We start from the raw sequence: 22,224 nt of genomic DNA on the forward strand, positions 1-22,224 counted from the left end.
CATTTGGAAATGGTGGCCATTTTTATAACAAAAACAGCCGATTTTGGTATTTGGACCCAATTTTCTCAAAAACTGTCTGATAACGTTTCTTTTAATTTAACAAAGGCACAATATTGGTCATTGACATTCTTACCATCCCAAAATTATTTGCCTAGATTTGTTAACTTGGAAATGGTGGCCATTTTTATGCCAAAAATGCCCATTTTTCCCTGGGCTTTAATTGAGCCGTTGGCACTCTAGTTTTAAAAACTGTGGCTCTCTTTTTGTTTCTTTTTGTGACTCTGTGGCTGAGTGCACTGGGATGTTTTTCGTCATTACACCAACTGCAGTCTGCCGCAAATTAAAAGATAAGCTTAAAAAAAGGTTAACGGTACATACTTTGGTTGGTAAAGGTCTCTCTCTCGCCTCCCACCAATCTTGCACTCCCATATCCAAAATCAACCTCTGGATCACAGCTGAAGCAACTGCATAGATCAGCATTATCATATGTCTTCATCTTTGGCATTTCAGCTATTGTAGACAGATTCTTTCCCATTTTAAATAAATGAAAATTGAATTAACTTAAAATCATATCTGATCCAATCTGGAATGAAAACGTGTATTATTGTCAGGTTTAAATGTAATCAGGTCACAATGTAATACAAAACATTTTAATACATGAAAGCATATCTAGATAGAAAACACATAAATGCCAGGTGTAAATATAATCAGGTCATTCATACTTACAGTCAATTTTGGGTTAAAAAATGGCCTAACTCGCAGGTCTTTGGAAATGGAAGCTGGAACACCTGGAGTGAACCCACGCATAAGCAAGGAGAACATGCACAGTCCATACAGAAAGGACCAGGGCCCAGTTTCATAAAGCAGTCTAATCTTTTAGTCTATTAAACTTAAGGTGCCCTGACACTTACACGACTTTGATCCACGCACTTGCAAGTACATCGTCATGATGATTCCACCCACTGTGTTCCCAGCTGGATGCCGTGTTTTGTTCCACTGGCTGCCATGCACTCTGGATGCTGCATATATAAAATAATTATTTCATAGCAGATTAATCATTTTCTCTGTGAGTTGGCTGCTGAAAAGGGCTCTATCACTTCCTGAATCACAGAGGACCGCTCCAGCCAGAGCTGTTTGCGCATGCTGAACGAGCTGGAGAAAGCCTATGGAGCCATCTAAAAAGGTAATTATTTGTCATGTTTACATTGTCATGGCTTGGTAAAACAGTTGCATGTTCTTTCCTTCTTGTGTGCAGCTGTAAAAGTATGTTTGTGACAGATGTTTGTGACAGAAACATTGTTATAATCGTTCAGACGAGCTGCGTGCTGATGCGCTGTGCTGACGCAATCACTCGCTCTGTTCAGTTCTTTATTCGACAAGCTGCACATAGTGTTGGTGAGCAGATCGTGCCATGTTACACGACATTTATGCGTGAAAGATTTTTTGAACATTTCAAAATTCTCTTTGCACAGTTGCACACGCCGGCGCCCTTCTCACATTCAGTGTACACATGTTAAAGATAAGTTTACTCTCCTGCACAACACAGGGCGTGCAAGTGCATTCATCAAAGTTATGCAAGTGTCAGGGCACCTTTAGTTGACTAAGGTTAGTCAAATTCAAATTCAAAATTTTTCAAATTCAAAATTTAACACCCAACATTATCAAGTGAAATCACCATTTCACATTGATGGCTAAATGTGTAGATTAGCTGTCTCATATTAGTCAACGATTTTCAGGGGCATAACGGCCTCGTGAGTGCCGTTGCCAAGAAATGCCTCCAATGAGCGATAGTTTTGTTTACTTCCGGTTTGGTCATTGTCATGAACTATCCAGCCTTTGTATCATTAACTAGATTTATCAACATTTACGGTCCCATACAAACTGCAGAGCGATGTGCTTAAAGCTCTTAGCCTAGCAGTTTTTCTTCTACAGTTCCTTCAAGCCTTTTTGTGCACACAACGCTGCTCAAGGTAACAAGGTAACAACACCCGGTGAGAAATGTCACAAACACATCATGACAGTCGTCTGCTGCAACCATGGCCATCAGTGTTTTCAAGCACTGTTCATCCTTTGCACACAGTTGTGATGTCCCACACAGACTGATATGTGCTTCTGTTTTTGGTGTTCCTGTTATACATGTAGACCATTATTTTTAACCCTCAAGCACCCAAGTGGGGTAATTTGTGACCCCGGGCATATATTTTTGGGCACCATTTTTTAAATTTTAATTGGAATAAAGTTTCCTACCATGAATCTGTCAATCTTTTTGTCCTGCATTTGTGTATAGAATTTTGCAATGATTGGACAATTTGTGTGGCAAGTAAAATCTAAATTTGTGCTGGGTCACTTATGATCCTCCAGGAAGATCTATGAGATTTTTGACATTATAGCTTCAAATGGTATTGTAATTTGCCAACTTTAATCATTATATTTTACTGTTTTGCAGGGAAGCAGGTTTCCAGGTTGCGTGTGTGTGCGCGGGGGACAATGACTCTCCCACAACTTGATTTGATTGATCTGACACACATAGACATACACACACAAAACAAATCCACTGTGCTGTCTGGAGACTGTTAGCAGGAAGAAAGAAGAAAAGCTGGACTCATTTCTGACGTGATTTTTTTTTTCACTGCACTGAGGACGTACACAGTCGACAGAGCCGGTTGTGTGTGTGTGCTTGCGCGGGGGACAACGCCACAATGATTTAATTGAGCTAACGGATGCTGCTAATTCTTGTAACATATATATATACACTCAACAAAAATATAAACGCAACACTTTTGGTTTTGCTCCCATTTTGTATGAGATGAACTCAAAGATCTAAAACTTTTTCCACATACACAATATCACCATTTCCCTCAAATATTGTTCACAAACCAGTCTAAATCTGTGATAGTGAGCACTTCTCCTTTGCTGAGATAATCCATCCCACCGCACAGGTGTGCCATATCAAGATGCTGATTAGACACCATGATTATTGCACAGATGTGCCTTAGACTGTCCACAATAAAAGGCCACTCTGAAAGGTGCAGTTTTGTTTTATTGGGGGGGGGAATACCAGTCAGTATCTGGTGTGACCACCATTTGCCTCATGCAGTGCAACACATCTCCTTCTCATAGAGTTGATCAGGTTGTCAATTGTGGCCTGTGGAATGTTGGTCCACTCCTCTTCAATGGCTGTGCGAAGTTGCTGGATATTGGCAGGAACTGGTACACGCTGTCGTATACGCCGGTCCAGAGCATCCCAAACATGCTCAATGGATGACATGTCCAGTGAGTATGCCGGCCATGCAAGAACTGGGATATTTTCAGCTTCCAAGAATTGTGTACAGATCAACATGGGGCCGTGCATTATCCTGCTGCAACATGAGGTGATGTTCTTGGAAGTATGGCACAACAATGGGCCTCAGGATCTCGTCACGGTATCTCTGTGCATTCAAAATGCCATCAATAAAATGCACCTGTGTTCTTCGTCCATAACAGACGCCTGCCCATACCATAACCCCACCGCCACCATGGGCTACTCGATCCACAACATTGACATCAGAAAACTGCTCACCCACACGACGCCACATACGCTGTCTGCCATCTGCCCTGAACAGTGTGAACCGGGATTCATCCGTGAAGAGAACACCTCTCCAACGTGCCAAACGCCAGCGAATGTGAGCATTTGCCCACTCACTTAATGAAAGACGTGCAGACGGATTGCAGCGTCGGCTCGCAGCCGCCGCGACGCTCCGCCACAGGAAAAACATCTCTGTTGGAAGCCTTAAGGACAAGTTGGAACATGTCCAGCTGTTAAACAATTTCTCATATACTCACTCCACTGAAAGCCATCAAAAGCCGCCTGGATTTTACAAATGGTTATCAACACGGAGGTGTTTTTCCTGTGCCGCCGCACCGCGTCGGCTGCGTCCCAACGCGCGGACCCGTCCGCACGTCTTTCATTAAAAAAATCTCCTTTAACAGTGGAATATCCGGATAAAATGCTGAAACCAACTTCTTCTGAAACTTCTCTGTTCTCTCACGACATCCTGGATCGACGTCTCGCACCGTGGGAAGTCCTTAAAGCGACAGTATCACCTCAAAATCTCTCATCAGCCGTTAAAATTTTCACTGAAAACCAGCTTAATTTTTCGAACCGTGTCCACTTCGATGTCTCTCACAGGTTTAGAAAAAAGTTTGATCAAACAAAGTGCCAGTCTCTCAGCAACTTTTCAGACAAAGGAATTCCGATGAGGGGCTGGACGACTCCTCCCACAAGGAGTGCTCACAGGCGAATGACGTCACCGACAGGCGTGGAAAAACTCACGCATGCGCACGAGGGTTCAAGCATGTCTGACGTAAAAACATATGAATGAAATCCATATAGTTTTTGAAAAAAATAAAAAGGACCTATACTTTATTGACAGCCCTCGTATATATACAGTGAATAGAACAAGTATTTGAACACCCTGCGATTTTTCAAGATCTCCCACTTAGAAATCATGGAGGGGTCTGAAATTTTCATCTTAGGTGCATGTCCACTGTGAGAGACATAATCTAAAAAAAAGTCCGGAAATCACAATGAATGATTTTTTTAATAATTTATTTGTATGTTACTGCTGCAAATAAGTATTTGAACACCTGTGAAAATCAGTGTTAATATTTGGTACAGTAGCCTTTGTTTGCAATTACAGAGGGCAAACGTTTCCTGTAGTTTTTCACCAGGTTTGCACACACTGCAGCAGGGATTTTGGTCCACTCCTCCATACAGATCTTCTCTAGATCTTTCAGATTTGGAGTTTCAGCTCCCTCCAAAGATTTTCTATTGAGTTCAGGTCTGGAGACTGGCCAGGCCACTCCAGGACCTTAAAATGCTTGTTACGGAGCCCCTCCTTGGTTGCCCTGGCTGTGTGTTTGAGGTCATTGTCATGCTGGAAGACCCAGCCATGACCCATCTTCAATGATCTTACTGAGGGAAGGAGGTTGTTTGCCAAAATCTTGCAATACATGACCCCATCCATCCTCCGTTCAACATGGTGCAGTCGTCCTGTCCCCTTTGCAGAAGAGCACCCCCAGAGTATGATGTTTCCACCCCCATGCTTCACGGTTGGGATGGTTTTCTTGGAGTTGTTCTCATCCTCTAAACATGGTAAGTGGAGTTGATTCCAAAAAGCTCTATTCTGGTCTCATCTGACCACATGACCTTCTCCCAGGCCTCCTCTGGATCATCCAGATGGTCACTGTTGAACTTCAAACGGGCCTGGACATGTGTTGGCTTGAGCAGGGGGACCTTGCTGCCCTGCAGGATTTTAAACCATGACAGCATCATGTGTTACTAATGTAATCTTTGTGACTGTGGTCCCAGCTCTCTTCAGGTCATTGACCAGGTCCTCCTGTGTAGTTCTGAGCTTTTTCAGAATCATCCTTACCCCACGAAGTGAGATCTTGCATGGAATCCCAGACCGAGGGAGATTGACAGTCATCTTGTGTTTCTTCCACTTTCTAATAAATAATCATAACAGTTGTTGTCTTCTACCAAGCTGCTTGCCTGTTGTCCTGTAGTCCATCCCAGCCTTGTGCAGGTCTACAGTTTTGTCCCTGGTGTCCTTAGACAGCTCTTTGGTCTTGGCTATGGTGGACAGGTTGGAGTGTGATTGATTGAGTGTGTGAACAGGTGCCTTTTATACAGGTAACAAGTTCAAACAGGTGCAATTAATACAGGTAAAGCATGCAGAATAAGAGGGCTTCTTAAAGAAACATTAACAGGTCTGTGTGAGCCATAATTCTTGCTGATTGGCAGGTGTTCAAATACTTATTTGCAGCAGTAACATACAAATAAATTATTAAAAAATCATACATTGTGATTTCCGGATTTTTCTTTTTAGATTATGTCTCTCACAGTGGACATGCACCTAAGATGAAAATTTGAGACTCCTCCATGATTTCTAAGTGGGAGAACTTGCAAAATCGCAGGGTGTTCAAATACTTATTTTCCTCACTGTATATGTGTGTATATATATATATATATATATATATATATATATATATATATACACACACACACACACACACAAAAAATCCACTCCGCTGTAAACTATCTGGATGAATGTAGACCTGTTCACATAAAACGCTGATGTGATTTTTGGCTGGACTGAGGAACTACACAAAGTCTTTTTTTTTTTTTTTGGAAGTCCGAAGTCAGTGCACAGCATCACTGGACTATACATTACAGTGGAACACCAAAATGTAAGTCCCTTTTCTGTTGTTTATAAGTTAATAAAATATAAAATGACAAGGATCTATTTTAGCCATTATATAAAACAAATAATGAATGTTTTTACATTCTTTCAATGGAACAAATATTTATTTCACCTCACCCCAAAATCACTTCACCTATATCCATTGTCAGTCTCACCTCTTCCCGAATTTCACACAACAGTCTTCCTCCTTCACCTTTAACCATCAAATCCTTTTTCCAGCTCCCACTCTCTTCCTCTTCGTCACCTCTCAAGTCATCTGACAAATCACCATCCAGTGCTACCTTGCTGTGATCACCCATGCCACCACATTACAATCTCCAAATTCTTTTAGGATGCATCGCCTAAAAAGAATGTAGTCCACCTGTGTTTACCTTCCTCCACTCTTTAACACTTGGAGGTCCAAGCTTTTCTCTTCTACCTGTAAAGCCCAAGGAGTGTCAAATGACCCTGGCTAGCTGACTTGGCTAGCCACATTCCTGTGTTTGCATAAAGCCCATGGAGAGTCAAATGACCCTGGCTAGCTGACTTGGCTAGCCACATTCTTGTGTTTGCATATTTGCTGTCTGTGTGTTCTGAGACTTCCTTGTTTACATAACAGAAGTAGCTCTCCACAGGGGATCTTGGAGTCACTTGCCTGCTTAGCTGAAAGGGCTGCGTATGAAGCAGGAGTTGTGTGCAAAACGTGTAAAATTACAGCTGCCTAGTACACCTATTGCTACAACTATTTATGCACCACAGCGGCTGAAAGATCTGTCGTTCTGGATGTCCCAGCTGGACAACATGTACTGTGTTTGGATAGACATGGACTAACAACTGCCCACTGTGACGCATGTGTGTCTGCTTGCTGTCATCATGTGGACATAATGACATAATAACAGTGTGGGGACTGTTAGTCATTGTGAGTGACTGTAACCTGTACCTATTGTATATATTTTGGTTTTCTGGTGTGTTTTTTGGTACATTTTGGTACATTTCAATAAAATCCAGAAAACAAAGTTTTCTTTTGGTGTGTTTTTTGGTACATTTCAATACAATTCAGAAAACAAAATTTCATCTCTCCCGCAGGGTAAAGTTATTTATCCACCTAAGCACAAATCAGCAGCCCTTTCAGCTAAGCAGGCACACAGACAGCAAATATGCAAACACAAGAATGTGGCTAGCCAAGTCAGCCCCTCCCCTGAGGTGTTCTGAGACTTCCTTGTTTACATAACAGAAGTAGCTCTCCACAGGGGATCTTGGGGTCATTTGACTATCCGTGGACTTTAGAGGTAGATTGGTCATTTGACCAGACCTTGGCCTTCTCTGTGTTAACCCTCTGGGGCTGACACCATCAAATACGATGGCTGAGTACACGTTTTACTAAAGTATAAATAACGTTTTAATGATATGAGATAGAAACCTACCTTTTTTTGCTGAAAAGTTAACTCTGCGGACTTTGGAGCCAGCCATCCACCATGTTTGTACTCCTCATAGAAGCTGTGTGATGACTTGTGCAATGCGAGTGTCCAATTGGAATTGGTTCACCATCACATGGTTTTCCAATATCCAGTCGTAGGGCAGAGCAGTCTCACGTGGTATCCCAAAGATTGTTAGGAGCAGCGATATCTTATTCTTTGGGATGTAAATGCTGTGTGAATAGCCCTCTGGCTGCTGGCTCCATGCATAAAAGTGCAGCGTTGCGCATATGAGTGAAGTGATCAGCATAAGAGGGTCTCATACAACCTCAGGTGGTGGACCAAAGAGTGTCACTGCAAGCAATCCAAGAGGGAGTCAACTCCATAGAATTAAAAAGTTTGTGTTGTAAGCCTTTGTGTAACAGCAGACCGAAATTGCTTTGAGATGTGGCATAAAGACAAACAAAATGCATGGACCATTTTTTATATATTGTTCAAAATGTGCATTTGTGTTTATTGTTAGAACATTTTTTTGTAAATTCTCTTTGTACAAGATCCCAAACTACCTTTATAAAGTGTCAAAATAGTTGTTTATTATAGTTTGGTGTGTGTTTTGAATAAATGTGTGTGAAAATTATTTTCTGCTTTTTTTATTTTTAAATTGACCGTGCGTGCGGGTGTGAATGTGTTTGTTTGTTTATATGTGGTCCTGTGACGGACTGGCATCCTGTCCAGGGTGTACCCCGCCTCATGCCTTATGACGGGATGTGCTCCAGTGCTCCTGTGACCCTTAATTGTAGTAAGTGTGTGTAGAAAATGTATGTATGGATGCTTATTGGCTAGCAGAAAGCTGTCATTTTGCTTGATCCAGTCAGATCACACATGCTAAGCAGTAGGTACTGGTTAGTACTTTGATGGGAGGCGTCTTAGCAAGACTAAAGGATTTGTTTGTTTCCCAGGTAAAACTGGAGTTGCACCCGAAAGGGAATCAGGCATAAAACCTGTCCCAACCTATAATATGGACCTGTGCTGGATCTGGTGTGCTGACCCTGAATCAATCGGACGAGCCAAAAGACAAACAATTTGCTAGCAGTGTGATGGTAGCCAGTGAACACATTAACAGATTACATCATTGCTCACAAATAACTTTATAAGGCTTGTTTTTTTTATGCTACAATATTTTAGCTACATACTACTCTATCTAACCAACGTAATATAGTGAGCTATTGCAGTAACTTAACATGGCTAGCTGGTCGCTACCTGGAAAATGAGCTAAGATGAAGAGAATGTATTTGCACTATCAAGAACTTTCTTTCCACTGATTGCATACTACATTGATTTGTTTTGTTTGTTTCAAGTTTCATCTTCCGAAATGCAGTTTTTATGGTATTTTCGTGATGCAACCAGCTAACAGATCGCTACCACCATTTGCTACTGCAACAAAGAAGTTCTTGGTATTTGCTTTGTGTCTGGGCATTTCAGTTTTTTGATTAAATAGTGTGTGTGTGTGTGTGTGTGATTCCGTTTGGAATGCTGATGAAAGGTGACACGATGCAAAAATGACAGTGAGTTGTAAGCCCACAGTGCTTCATGGGCATGCCTGCTTTCATGTGTCTGCACTGTGTGACAGAGAGAGGAAGAAGACGTTACAGTGACACGATGTCAGTCATAGACACAGGGAAGGACTTGTCTTATGAAAGCCAACTCTTGTCCTTTTATTTTCCTCCTGTCCTCCTCTTCTGTCTTGTACTGCCTTATGTCTTCATCTCCAGGTTATTCCTGTCATTCTACCTGCTCTATAGTTAGTGCGCCCTGCCACACCAGATGTAGACAAGGGGAGTGGGGGTCAAGTAGGTGTACTTTATCCTTTCTCTCTCATTCTCAACTGTCTGATTTCTTGATCTGTTACAGACTTTCTCTCGGATGAGGGCTTCAAACCTAAAGGTCTGTGGAGGAAGCAGGTTTGTTGCCATGCAGACTAAATTGCAGAGTGAATGATGGGGTGGAAAGTGGAAAATATACCATTGAAAGAAAAAGTTGAGAAAATTTAAGATCAATCATTATGTTTCCTCAAAGTAATATATTACTTTTGATCAGATTGTGTCAGATTAATATCCTGTCACACATAGCCACGAGGCCAAATGGCGTCAGAATGATGATTCGGCCCACATCCGAAAAGTTTCCAGTTGCAGTTCGAAAACGTTCTGATAGCCATCTGCGAGAGTCCACACAATTGGTCCCAATCGGCCGGCGACCCCGAGTGTGTTGCGCATGTTCAAAACCCTCCGGGCACGGTCGAAATGGGACACCTATCCAATGGCGGTTCATATGTAATCTGAGCACCATCTGACCGCAATTTATGTTTTGATGGCGGCAAAACAGGATGCAAAATGATTTGAGTGCGCACGAGGGAACCTCAAGATGGATCTGGCATGGCAAAGCCTGCCGGTATGACCTGCACATGACACGCATAATAATGTCCACCACCAATGTCTTCACCTGTGGAGCGCAAAGGAACTGTTGAAATGTATGTGGCACGCTTCATCATGATAATAACTATGAATTATTATCATGTACAGTGAATGTGAACAGCGGCTAGTGCGCATGCCGCCACAAATCTGAACAAGCTGTTATATCTGCAATAGACCTTACAGTACAGATATTTATCCATATCTTCCCATGCCCGATGTAAATAATATGAACTATTGTCTCCCTCATATCTGTATATAGCACAGGCAGCTGTGCCACTCCGTGGTCTCATGCGCAGTAACGCGTCATTTCACACCTCAGGCTCAGAGCTGAACGGATCTCACCACTGTATTATAGGATCACCTTCTAACTCTGTAGGAGATATGACATGGAACTCTTGTGCCAGGCCATGGCAGCATGAATAAACATGAATCTCACCTCCAACAGTGGCCCAGGAGTGTTTCACAGTGCATTGTGGACGTGGAGCCAGGACAGCAGCCTGTGGTTAAAATCCTCTCACCTGGCTGCTGTGTGCTGTAATCAACCATGCAAAAATAAATCCCATGTGATAATCCAACCATCGCGGTGTCCAGAGTTGTGTTGTGCTGCTGAAAACACAAAAACTAAATAAATTAAAGTTCCCTGGAAAGGCTGCGTCTGACCCATGGGACAGCATGGCCCACTGCCAGCATTGTCCAGTAGATGGCAACGGTGTGCACCTGAGCCATACGCACGCACACTTGCGCACACATAGCTGCTCATTCAGCCATTATGAACACACACACACACACCCAGCGATCATGTCATCAGTCCAGCACACACGCACGTGAGATCAGTAGTGCTGGGAAGTGGAGGATGAGCGCGGATGTGATTGCATGACTGAGCGAGTGGCCGCATCATGCCGGCTTTGACACATATGGCATGAGTCTGGTCCATACATTGGTTGTACTGCATTGTCTTGTACCAGCAGGGACTGTGCAAAGGGAGGACTCTGCGCTCCCTCCCACTCCATCCCGTGTTTGCCATCCAGACGTTTGGACATCGGGCAGTCGTCAGCGCCTTTTATGGCCATCTGACAGCAGTCTATTTCACCTACCTGTTGTCTACATACGCTTTGGATGCCATTGTGCAGGTGTGGACGAGGTAATCTGGATGCCTTCTGACACTACTGACCACACTTCTTTTTCTCACGACTGCGTCCGATTATGGCATTATTTGCTATGTCGGGCTGGTTCCTGGACATTTTTTGCTATGTGTGACAGGGGCTTAAGTCACAATCTGAAGTCTGTGTGCTTGAAATAATATGTTGGTTGAAAATTAAATTGGCAAACCATTTCATGTGCATTGTCCTAGTCCACTCAACTGTAAATGAGTAGCAGCCTTATCCACCATACTGTACTCCCATAAAAGTTCAGTTGGTAAAAACTGTAGCATATTTAGCTTTGAAATCTTGAATTCAGATAGATGCAGGAGAGGCCCAGCAAGCCTTCAGTTTTGGCCCATGTTGGCATCTTTTAACATAAGAATTTGCTGTTATTCTTTTATATATGAGTGTAAATCTGCAGTACTTCTTTGCAGCCTTTGTTGATTTTCACAAAGCATTTGATTCAGTTGACCAGGCTGCTCTCTGGGACAGCCTCAGACATTTGTGGGATCCAAGTAGCTGCTGGACATCATAGCCAGCCTATACACAGATACTGTGAGTGCTGTATAGTCAGTACTGGTGTCCCTCAGGGATGTGTTCTGCCTGTCATGCTGTTCAATGCCTGCATGGACTGGGTTTTTATGTCAGGTTGTGAAAACCAGTGACTTAGAGGCCTTTGTTGGTGAGGAAAGGTTTACTGATCTGCATACTCCACAAATGGTAAAAGGGCTGCATTTATATAGTGCTTTTCCCTCTGAATCAGAAGCTCAAACTGCCTCACATTCACACACTGACAAACACTCAAACACCGATGCCAGGGTCCTGCCATGCAATGAGCACAACTTCCCACCAGGAGCAACTGGGGATTAAGGATCTTGTCCAAGGGCACTTGGTGATTTTCTGGTCAGACTGGGGTTTGAACCAAGGATCCTCTGGTCTCAGGCCCACCTCCCCACAGTTCTCAGTTTTTGTTACAGAGATGATGCAGTAATCTTTGCAGAATCAATAAATAACCTGAGTGCAGCACTTGACATGTGAGGAACCAATGTCTGGGCTTGTGATTGTCCTAGTCAACAGACTAAGATCCAGGCTTTCAACATTTTCCCAGATTCAGCCATCAGAAGTGTATGCACCAAAAATGTTGAACTTGTAATCTCAGCAGTGACATTCATCTCTGGGTCCTCAGCCTCTGATATTGAGAGACGTATGAGAAGAGCTTATGAAGTCATGAAGGGGCTGGACAGAGATGTTTGCCTGTGTTGATATTGTTGTAGGAAGTCAATGGCTTTACTGTCTTTGTGCTTCCTGTCTTACTGTGTAGTCATGAAACTTGGACACAAACCAGTGACCAACAGTGGAAATCACTTGCTTCAGAAAGTAAAAGTCCTACCACATGTTTGTTCCATCCCCGCACTAAACCAGTTGATTCTAATTACTGTGTCTGGGTGCTGAAACACCCCTCCTCAAGCATCAGCCCACCCCTTTTTTAATGAAAGTTGGTTAAACGCCCATCCTAAATTAAATAATCTTTTTATTAAAGGTGATTTAATGTCCACCCTAAAATAATTTTGTGGCCCTAACCACCTTGAAAGTTCTCTGTCTGATGATTGAGCATGCACACAAATTTCCATTGACTCGCCAGACATCAACTGACAAGCTGGGCATCTAAGAATGAGAAAAGGACACAACAGCAACAGGCACAAATGGGTGAGTTATTTGTGAATTATTTTTTTATTTGTGATGAAATCAGACATTTTATTGAAATGGGTGTTCTGACGATCATAATATTAGCCGTCCTCATGCATCAGCACACCCCCTCTTCAGGCAGAATTTAGTATGGAACACCCAGGGCATTGGGACATGCGAGTATGGTAGTTCAACTCTTCAGGCAGGCAGATTAGCTGTTTTGGGAAATCACCTGTTTTAAGTGTATAGGTAGAAGCAATACATGGTAGATTGTTTTTACTTTCTGAAACTGGGGTTTTCCAACTCTGTCATTGACATAAGTCGATGACTTTAGTCAGATTCAGGAGTACCACTTGGAGCACTATTTGCATAGTGAGTGGTCATCAGCTAAAACCTTTTGGGCATGTGTCACATTTCTCTAGGCATGATTCAGCACTAAGATCCTTTTTCCAGCTGCTGGGTTGAGGACCCTAGCCAAGGAGACACCCATGTTTGGCTGCAGCAAATTGATGGTTACTTTCGAGAGGTAGGGATGGACCTGTTGTCTGCCTTAGTGCGATGAATCTGATCAGTGGTGATACCCTCTAAATAGGAATTATGGGACAGTGGGACATGTCAAGGCTTGTTCCGATAGACATATGTTAAGTCAGGATAAGTCAGCCTTTTGTTTTCAGTGCTAGAGTCTGGTTGTCCGTTAAATGTACTGCATTTGCACTGAACTTTCCCATCTGACACAGTCCCTTAAAGCGTTTTACAATAATGCCTCACATTCAGGACTTGACTCAAGTGCACCTCAAGTCCAGGTGAGGCTGAAGCTGCTCTGGAAATGTGGAGTTGTGGGAAAACATCACCATTCCCTTTTGATCAACCTGCTGTCTCCATCAGTTGTTTCCTGACTGTGATGCCCCACCCCCCACCCACGCCTTGGCGTGCAAAACCTACGGGCGCAGTTGATTGTCTCCGCGGGTCCTGTGCACTTTGCCGCGGCGGTTCTCTGCAGAGAACCCATGTATCTCCAACTCCTTGTAGGATGGTGCTGATAAATATGCGCTTCATTACACATAAGACTAGTGTCCTGTACGATTATATGCTGTCCAAGGACCTGGACTCTTTGCTTTTGACTGAAACTTGACAGAGGGAAATGGAACACGTCCCCCTTATTGAGCTCTGTACCAAAAATGACAGATTCTTCAGTTCACCGCGCTCCTCTAGACGTGGTGGAGGACTTGCTGCATTTTTCAAGAGCAGCTTCTTGTGTCGATGGGTGAGCACAGAGACTTTCTCATCATTTGAATCTCAGGTCTTAAAAGTTAGAAGAATCAATCCTTTTTAAAATACCGTCCACCTGCTCCATGCACCTCCTTCTGGAAGGAGTTTAGTGACTTTTTGTCTGCCACTCTGAAGCTGTCGAGACTTTTAATTGTTGATTTTAATTTCCACATTGTTGATGCTTCAGATGAATCTGCTGATAAATTCATCAGTCTGATGGAATATTTGAATCTGATCCAACATGTGTCTGGCCCCACACATAATAAAGGACATGTTTTAGATCTTGTTTTTACTCTTGGCCAGAATATTGACTCTATTTATTCTTATGACCATGTTTGTATTCTTTTTAATTTGTCTCTTAATTTGGATCATCTGTCTGATCCTCATGTGACCTGCTCTCGCATTTTTAATCATCTTTCTGCAGATCCATTTTCTGCTGCTTTTAGTCTCAATGAGATTTTTATTTCAGATGATGTAAATATTTTAGTTAATTCTTTTAATCATCATTGCCTGTCTGTTATAGAAAGAGTGGCTTCTTTTAAAACCAGACACGCCCTTTGACTCCCCCCACTGGATGAATAACAATATTCCCAGTTTTAAGAGAACTTGTCAAAGTGGAGCATTTATGGAAATCTGCACACTAAAATCACCAGTGTAAAACTAACACTGGTAGTGTTAAATTAACACTGCCAGTGTACATATGGTCCTACTCAGAGTAGGACCGGTGATTTTACAGTGTGCAAAGATCCAGGTCCACCTGCTTCATTTAAACAAGGTTTTATTTTCTTTTATCAATATGGTGAGAGGACAGCTGCTTATTTTTCTAAAATAATTTTTAAGAGTTGACAGAATCCAAATATTTTATTTGACATAATCAGAGACATTGTTACACCTGCATCTCCTGCTGCTGTCCTCCAGTCTAATGAAGACTGTGAGAACTTTTTGTCCTTTTTATCAGTGATATCCATGATATCAGGGCAAACATCAACCCCTCTCTTCCTTCTCCTGTCCCATGTCATCAGTACTGGACAGTTTCACATCAATATCACTAAAAGAGCTCAACAGTCTGGTTGAGAGAATGAAACCTTCCTCCTGCCCACTTGATGTCATCACCACCTCATTATTCAAAAAAAAAATTATCCTCACCATTGGCCCATGTATTTTATCAGTAATCAACAGGTCACTGATTTCTGCCTGTATCCCTCAGTATTTTAAACAGACTGTTATTCGCCCTCTTTTAAAACAGCCTAATGCTGACCCTTCTCTTCCTCAGAATTTTAGACCCATTTCAAAATTGTCTTTTATCTTAAAAAAAAAAAAAAAAAAAAAGGAGAGAAGAAGTGGTGGCCAAACGGCTTAATGACATTTCGCTAAGCACAAAATTCTTGACAAATTTCAATCTGGGTTCCATCACTTGCACTCTACTGAAATAGCTTTTAGTGTTTCAAATGATATTTTAATGCGCAGAGATGCAGGTTAATATTCAATACTTGTACTTTTGGATCTTGATTGATTTTTGCAGTTGATCATAGTGTTTTAATTGAGAGACTGAGGACATGACTGGGCATCTCTGGGTCAGCCCTAGATTGGTTTTTGTCCTATCTCTCTAACAGGAGTTTCGCAGTTGTTGCAGCTGTCCCGTGGTGTGCCCCAAGGTTCTGTTCTGGGACCTATTTTATTGGCATTGTATTTGCTCTCACTTGGACACATCGTGAGTTCTTTTGATATCATTGTTATGCAGATGACATACAGCTGTACACCTCCTTTACTCCACAAAATGTTACTAAGGTATCTGTCCTTCATAACTATGTGAATGACATAAAAACTAGATGGCTGCTAACTGTCTGTCACTTAATACAGAAAAAAAACTGTTCTTGTTTGTGCCCCTGAGAAGTTTGTTCCCTCAGTAATTAAGAACCTTGGTTCTCTGTCCTCTTCTGTTCACGTAGCAGTCAGAAATCTGGGTATTACATTTAACCAGGCTCTCAATTATGCCGATCTCGTGCAATCATGCATCTTCCCTTTACAGAGCATTGCCCGGCTAAGAAACATTGTGTGTCAAGCTAAGCTGGAAATGATCATCCATGCTTTTATTTCATCACATCTTCAGTATTGTAATTTGCTGTTCCTAGCCCCAGTAAATCTTCTCTGGCTCGCTTACAAACAGTCTATAATGCTGCTGCGAGGCTTCTTACAAAGTCATCTAAAAAGTCTTATGTAACACCCATTCTGTCCTCTTTGCATTGGCTCCGCATTCGGTTCAGACTGCAATTTAAAATATTGGTGATCACTTTTAGAGCTCTGCATGGTCAAATGGCACGCTACATCAGTGAATTCTTGCACCCATATGTAACAAGCAGGTCTCTGATGTCCTCAGACCAGAACCTGTTGTTTGTACCAAGGTCAAGGCTGAAGCCCATAAACTGTGCATTTGAGGTTGTGGCTCCCAAACTGTGCAATGCACTGCCACTACACCTACATTCTATGGACTCTGTTGGAACTTTTAAAGAGAAGCTGAAGACTCACTTGTACAGGCTTCCTTTCAACTAGTTTTGTGTTGCTGCTGGTTTTAATTTCTGTTTCTATTTTATTTTTTCACTGTAAAGCACTTTGTGATTTTATCTTGAAAGGTGTTATACAAATAAACTTTACTTACTTACTTTGTAACCCCATTGTTGTTGTCCCTTCAGCTGCTCCCATTTTTGTTCGAGGTCACCATAGCAGATACAGCCAGATCTGCATTGGAATTTGGCACAGGTTTATGCTAGATGCCCTTCCTGATTCAACTCCGGTTTTACCTGGAGAAGCACACACACAGTCCCTGGTGTTCCACAGAGGTCTCCCATCCAAGTACTAACCAGGCCCCACATTGCTCAGCTTCTGAGACCTGATGGGATCAGGCTTACACAGCGAAGACTGGCTGCACCTCTCTAACCCCTTTGTAAAGCCACCTTGACACTTGCACAAATTTGATCCCCGCACTGGCACGCAATCTTGGATGCAGTGAGTAAACTTGTCATAAACTGTGCGTAAACTTTGATGTAAACTGTGCGAGGCCCTGTGCATAATGATACACATTGACCACAGTGTTTGTGAATAGGTTGCGCAATACTCACAACTAGTTCACGCAAGTGGCACGAAATTTATGCATGCCACAAATTTTGAACATTTCAAAATTTTCTTTGCGCACTGACTGCCTCATGCAGTTTATGCACAGTTTATGATGTTTACTCATTGGCACACAAGATTGCGTGCCACCACGGGGATCAAATTCGTGCAAGTGTCCAAAAAAACAAACAATGGCTTTAGTGGCCATCAGAAGCAGTTCTGTCTGTCGTTATCAATGTTATTATCATTGTACGTGTTAAAAGATGCCATTACGGCCCAGAATAGGAGATGGTCTGGTTCTCACCTGTGTATATCGTGTCTAAAATTTCACAGCTGAATATATAGTAGTTTTTGCAGAATTACTAACAGAAATTGTGCAGATCCACTCATTGACTGCATTAATTATTTGGTAATTGCAGGGAACAAGTTCAATATGACCCTTTTGAACATATGAATCAACTCAAAATGTCTGTGCAGCTGCTTGCCTTAAATTTTTAGTTTTCCTCAACTTTTTCTGTACCTCCTGCAGCCATAATTTTCTGTACTTCAGTAAAGCCATCAATTAGTCTCATTTCCTTGGTTCATCCTCTGTGTCTTTTCTGTGGAGAAGAACATGAAAACCACAGCTGGACAGTCTGCATCCTGGCGTGCTCTGCTGCTGAACATGCTAACTACTCAGCTATTACTTTAGCCCGATGTCTTTGTCCATCACGTCTCTTGTGCTCCCTCTCTGACTCCTTTTGCTCACTCTGCCCCTCTGTCTCGCTCCTTGGCTGCTCCCCAATAATCACAACAAGCAGCTGTATCTTCAGAGAAATCGTGCCTTAAAATTGCCCTCCCCTCTCTCTCGTTCACTGTCTGTCCTCTGTTGTGTTTCTCTTTCTCCCTCTTTCACACAGTTTTCTCCCTCTCTTTCTCTCTCCTCTCATCTCCTTTAGAGAGCTTTTGGACAATGATATCGCTGGAAACAGGCAGAGTCTGACGGAATTGGTAATAATGAATTAAGTCTGCAGCCTGGCCTTGACTCTGAATTTTAAATTATAATTACTCCTGTGGGGATGGAAGGGGTTATTTCCAGAGAGAGAAATAAATTAAAGTGAAGTGCAATTCCACTCTGCTTTTAAGACAGGCCGACATGCTACTCGCTTTGGCCTGTTTTCTGTGCGCATGTTTATACCTGAGCATATTGCTGTGGACAAAAGTATGAGCTCGTTATTTTGTGGACGTTCACGTCTGATGGCCTAGGTGGCAAACTTCACAGTTCTGCCTTTTTGTTACGGCCCTCATTCTTGCTGGTTGAAACTTTATCTCATTTTTGAGTCAGTTCATGATGTGTTCATTGTACAGAGGTGTAATGGTGCACGTCCTTCACAGTTCGGTTAAACATCACATTTTCAAGGTCACAGTATGGTTCAAAATCACGGTGTGGTCCTGTCGGATTTCTTTACACAGAAATAGAACAAAGAAATAAATTTAAATTGTAAAACTAGAAGCACTCGGAGAGCGCAAACCTCCACCAAGGCCATAGGGTCACTGAAGTCATATGGAATAACCTTTGGCAAAGAGACTTATTCCACGTCGTTTCATGCATCTACCATCATGTTTCAGATTCAGTGGTTAAACCCTTAAAGCTTCAGCAAATGTATTTATAAAGAGAAACTGCATGAACTACACAAGTTTTTTTTTATTTTCTAATAAGTTTATTCAATGAGGAGAAACAAATGCTGAATTATTGTTGTGTCGTAACTTATTACCAAAATTTAAGGACTTCTAAGTTAGGCCATGATACACCCCTGGTAAAAATTTCATTGAAATCCATTGAGGATGTTTTGAGTAATCCTGCTAACAAACCAACCAACCAACAAACAAATGGACACGACCAAAAACATAAGCAGAAACATAAGCAGAAAACATAACCTCCTTGGCGGAGGTAATTATTGTTGTGTCGTAACTTAATTTTTGTTAAATGGACTGCATTTATATAGGGCTTCTCCATCTGCATCAGACGCTCAAAGCGCTTTACAATTATGCCTCACATTCACCCCAATGTCAGGGTGCTGCCATACAAGGCGCTCACTACACACCGGGAGCAATAGGGGATTAAAGGCCTTGCCCAAGGGCCCTTAGTGATTTTCCAGTCAGGTGCGGATTTGAACCCATGATCTTCTGGACTCAAGCCCAACACCTTAACCACTAGACCATCACCTCCCTTTGTTCAGCCTTTGTGACTCGTCTTCATGATGTTAAATGCAAAAATGTTGAAATTGGCCCTATCCTGCAATGATAAAGAATCCTTAAAAAATTTACTGGATCCGGATCGTGTTCCGGATCATTACCAAAATTTAATGACTTCTAAGTTAGCTCAAGTTACACCCCTGGTAAAAATTTCATTGAAATCCATTCAGGATTTTTGAGTAATCCTGCTAACAAACCAACTAAGCAACCAACCAACCAACAAACAAACGGACGCGACCAAAAACATAACCTCCTTGGCGGAGGTAATAATGTCTATGTTAAACAATTGGCTTGGGGATCTATGCTTTCCACATTCTGAAAATTCTGCCTGAAAATGTCTGTGTATCTAATTAAATTGTTTTTGAAATTTTCACTACTTCTTTTTTAAGATGAACCACACCAGTAGGCAGCTTTCACATCATGGTACTCATGCAAAAAACAAAAATAAATAAAAAATATCTTTTGAAATTACTGGGGTTACAGTATACCTGTGGAACTCAGGGATTGTAATATATCAATGTCAACATTTATAAAGAGAGTTTAATATTTTATTGATTCCAATATGGTGTTGTCATAAACAAATGTATTCTTGTATTTTTAACGTTTATTTCTTATTTATTCTCCTGTTTGTGTTCATTTTACAGTTGTAATATTTTGTATGTTGTTTTGTTTTTAGAAGTTCACTGTAAATACATCTTTTGACTTCTGTGTTATCCTCTGCATTTATTTATTTGGTTTTGATCAATGACACTGTAGGGTTTCATGTTTTCAACCCACATTTTTCAATTTGTAAAAGGCCCTTTTGCATGTTGCTCCCACCTTGTAGAAAAAAGAACAGTCTGCATAACATGTTATGATGTTAAAATTCTCTATTGTCTCTATTTAAAGGATAAGTTTTTTTGTTTGTTTGTTTTTTACCTTACTCATAGTGATCTATTTGGCAGGGGTGGTGGCCAAGTGGTTAGTGTGTTTGGTTTCAGTGCAGAACATTCCTAGTTCAAGTCTCACCCCTGACACTTTCTTCTGTGTAATGTGGAGTTACAGCTGGTGTACAACTTGTGCCAATTCAACATGCAGGTTCATCACAGATCTGCCGTGGTGACCTGGAGTGAAAATAAGGGAGAGAGCGAAGGAGTTGTATTCATCTTTGAAAATTGTATCGTTTGAAAAAAAATACTGTTTTCAGAAATATTGCTCAAAAAGGAAATACACTGAACAAAATTACAAACACAGTACTTTTCCATTTACTCCCATTTTTCATGAGTTGAACTCAAAGATCTAAAACATTTTTGATATACACAAAAGACCTATTTCTCTCAAATATTGTTCACAAATCTGTCTAAATCTGTTACTGAGCACTTCTCCTTTGCTGAGACAATCCAACCCACCTCACAGGTGTGGCATATCAAGATGCTGATTAGACGGGCATGGTTATTGCACAGGTGTGCCTTAGGCTGGCCACAATAAAAGGCCACTCTGAAATGTGCAGTTTTACCTTATTGGGGGTTCTGGGGAGGGTGGGGTGGGGGGCTGTGAGAAACCAGTCAGTATCTGGTGTGACCACCATTTGCCTCATGCAGTGCAACACATCTTCTTCACATAGAGTTGAGCAGCAGCCAGACTCCATTGAATGTGAACATTTGCCCACTCAAGTCGGTTATGATGACACACTGCAGTCAGGTTGAGAGGACAATGAGCATACAGATGAACTTCTCTGAGATGCTTCGTACAGTTTGTGCTGAAATTCTTTGGTTCTGAAAACCGATTGTTGCAGCAGCTGTCTGGGTTACTGGTCTCAGATGATCTTCGAGGTGAACATGCTGGATGTGGAGGTCCTGGGCTGGTGTGGTTACACATAGTCTGCGGTTGGGTGTACTGTCACATTCTCTGAAATGTCTCTGGAGACGGCTTATGGTAGAGAAATGAACATTCCATTCACAGTCAACAACTCTGGTTGACATTCCTGCAGTCAGTATGCCAATGCACGCTCCCTCAAAACCTGCGACATCTGTGGCATTTGGTTGTGTGATGAAACTGAACATTTTAGAGTGGCCTTTTATTGTGGCCAGCTGAAGGCACACCAGTGCAATAATCATGCTATCTAATCAATATCTTGATATACCACACCTGTGAGGTGGGATGGATTATTTTGGCAAAGGAGAAGTGCTCACTAACACAGATTTAGACAGATTTGTGAACAATATTCAAGATAAATAGGTCTTTTGTGTATATAGAAAATATTTTAGACCTTTGAGTTAAGCTCATGGAAAATAGGAGCAAAAACAAGTGTTGCGTTTACATTTTTGTTCAGTGTAGTTGGTGGTATAAACTGGGCACCAGCAGTAGAGCTCCAAATGAACTCAATCCATGTTGATTTGAACAAATTTTCTTGCAGTTTATAAATATTTACAACATATATTTACCTGTGAGTGTCCAATTTCAATTCAGATGTGTGCGTGACATCCATGATGAAGAAACTGACAAAGGCAAATGTCTCAGTGTGATGCATGGTTGATATAAAGTAGTACATTAGAAAGGGTACACCTAAATGGTCATATTTCTTCAAATGTATCACTACATTGTTGCTATTCCCTGTACTGGCAGCACTGTAGGGTTTATGCAACAAGTTGTTGGATGAGTGAGTGAGTGAGTGAGTGAGTGAGTGAGTGACTGA

General features: G+C 41.8%; 1 protein-coding gene and 1 long non-coding RNA gene across 2 annotated transcripts in view; both read left to right on the forward strand.

Annotated features, from left to right (window-relative positions):
• Positions 1 to 22,224, forward strand: part of mctp1a (multiple C2 domains, transmembrane 1a) — a 606,655-nt gene that overhangs the window by 426,655 nt on the left and 157,776 nt on the right. The gene's annotated exons all lie outside the window — the stretch shown is intronic.
• LOC117510369 lies at positions 3,622 to 21,247 on the forward strand. Its single transcript, XR_004560699.1, has 3 exons — positions 3,622 to 3,643; positions 7,831 to 7,833; positions 21,167 to 21,247. It is a non-coding gene; the product is annotated as an uncharacterized LOC117510369 (long non-coding RNA).

This window comes from Thalassophryne amazonica, chromosome 5 (assembly GCF_902500255.1).
Source record: "Thalassophryne amazonica chromosome 5, fThaAma1.1, whole genome shotgun sequence".
NCBI classification, from domain to species: domain Eukaryota; kingdom Metazoa; phylum Chordata; class Actinopteri; order Batrachoidiformes; family Batrachoididae; genus Thalassophryne; species Thalassophryne amazonica.